General features: G+C 39.6%; 1 pseudogene; it reads right to left on the bottom strand.

Moving 5' to 3' along the window:
* Positions 1–272: 272 nt before the first annotated feature.
* LOC118718818 lies at positions 273–1,153 on the bottom strand (annotated as a pseudogene).
* Positions 1,154–2,313: the final 1,160 nt, after the last annotated feature.

Here is a 2,313-nt window from a genome sequence, read left to right as displayed (position 1 = left end):
TTATTTTTACAGGCAATTTGTAACCTTGAGTACATATCATATCTGACAAATACCTATAACCTTGAGTATCATATCTATACAGGTACTGGGGCATCAATGTCAGCATACCAGTTAGATGAATAACTTGTAAGGTCAGACAATCAAGTTTATCTTTTCTATTCAAGCAAAAAACAAAGTTATTTTCCAATCTAAACATAACAAAGTTGACCTACAGAATAAGAAACTAAGAATAACAGAGTACTTCAAACAGCAGTTTTCCACAGAAGGGATTACTATGCTTCAGTAGGAGGGGAGCACTCATTATCCAATGCTCTTACTTCAGATTCTGTGGGTTCTATTTTTATATTGGGAAGATGGGGTGGATGGTGAGACCTGGGGAAGGGGGTGTGGCAGTCCTTGATTGCTTTAAAGGTCAACCAAGTTTTCTGGAGGCAGATAACATATTTGCCATTTGCAAAGCAGGATCCATTGAGCTCAGGATTTCTTCATAATAACTTGAGTCTAGCCTAATAATGTTATTGATAATATAATCTATCTGTATGCAGGACACTCCTGAGTGTGTGTTCAAATGGTGGACATTCATGCTCAGCCATGTTTTATTTCACAGTTGAAGTTAAGTATGACCACAGCCATAAAGATGTTGGGTGCTCTGCTTCCCAGCCCTGGTAGCATGACATGATCACCAGGCTTTTTTGGACATGGCAGGCTCAACACTTGGTTGGTATGTTTATTTTTTAAAGCAGTAGAAAGGTATCTGCTACATTTGGTTTGCTGTATGTAGTAGTGGGATTTTCAAGGTGGGCCTGCATCTTAAGGCCTTCCATTGGCATCTGTGTGGCAGACAGAATGGTGGTGGATACGATGATGTTTATGGCTGGTGTCTGATTCACAGGCATTCTCTGTTGCATGAACTGGGCCCCTGCAGCTTCTGCTGCTGCTCCCTGCGTCCCGTACCCACACCTGTTAACACATGAGCTGCTGGCCTACCAGGATGTGTGATGCCACCCGGGAAGAGATTTTTGGAGGCCCCAGGATGTTTCTTGAAACTGCTGCTCTTCAGGAATTGACTTTTGAGTTTGTAATGGGTTTGGGGCTCTTTGTGAAACTCCTCCTGGACTTTGAAATCTAGCATGATGCCTGATGCCAACTACATGGCACCGCCTTCCTGCCCTTCCACTACCTAAAAGTGAGAACAGAGCCCCTCAGCAGAGGGGAGATTGCAAGGCCTGGATCCCAGGCACCCTCTTTCCCCCTCGAAGCTCCCCACAGTGTCTAGCTCAGCCCACTAGCCTGTGCACCATGCTGGCCAGAACAGGCATTTGTTGAAGTGATTAGTTAGCTTGTAGTGAAGCGTTCCTTCTCTGGATGTGGCCCTCCAAACATATGAGAGGACCCCCATTGGGAAAGTTTCACACGTCCTTTTGCTTTTCATGCCCATTGTTGATATGTCACAGGGCAACTAAGTGTATGACTTGAGCTTGGTCAATCATATGTTCTGTCCCCAAATCTTAAAATAAGAAAAAGAAACAAAATTTAAGGGTGCTTAAATTTAAATCTTGTTTTTGAGAGCCCTCTTAATATTCAGGTTCAAGAATTTTTACTGGTACCTGTCCTTCTGAAGATTTAACTTTCAATAGTTCTTCGATTCTGCAAATTATTCCATTTTTACTCCAAAAGTTACATTTTTATACTTAAAATGTCCAGACTTATTTTTTCTGCTTACAACTAAAATAATGTTGATCAATTCACAAATCTAAAGGAATTTTTTTAGATAATGTATACAAGGAAAAAATGAATTAAAGAGGATCTGTTATATGGATATATATATAGTGAGTTAAAAATAATAGATTATAAGTTTATATGAGTAATATATGGTGTTTCCCCAAAAATAAGACATCCTCCAAAAATAAGACCTACTTACAGGTTTCCTTCTGAGTGAAATATAAGGCATCCCCCCGAAAATAAGGCCCCTCCCTAGGCTAAACATGAGAGATTTGATCCACTGATTCTGAAAGAAATAGAGTGACAAGAAATTCACCAGGAAATTCAGGAATTGGATTGTTATGATGATGTTCCAGAAGATGATTACATGACTGTCATTGAATAAATGAGTAAATTCTTGATACTGTAGGATTCACAGTTTGTCTGGTTTATGTTGACAACTCCATACTACCGTACCGTATACAGGTAATAAATTTCCTTTATTTTCATTTAACAATAAATGTGTACCATATTCTTTTTCATGGAAAACTAAGACATTCCCTGAAAATAAGACCTAGCGCATCTTTGGGAGCAAAAGTTAATATAAGGCAC

This window comes from Pipistrellus kuhlii, unplaced genomic scaffold (genome assembly GCF_014108245.1).
Source record: "Pipistrellus kuhlii isolate mPipKuh1 unplaced genomic scaffold, mPipKuh1.p scaffold_m20_p_1, whole genome shotgun sequence".
Taxonomy (NCBI): domain Eukaryota; kingdom Metazoa; phylum Chordata; class Mammalia; order Chiroptera; family Vespertilionidae; genus Pipistrellus; species Pipistrellus kuhlii.
Note: the sequence above shows the minus strand (reverse complement) of the source record. Positions and strands in the feature narration are given on the sequence as shown.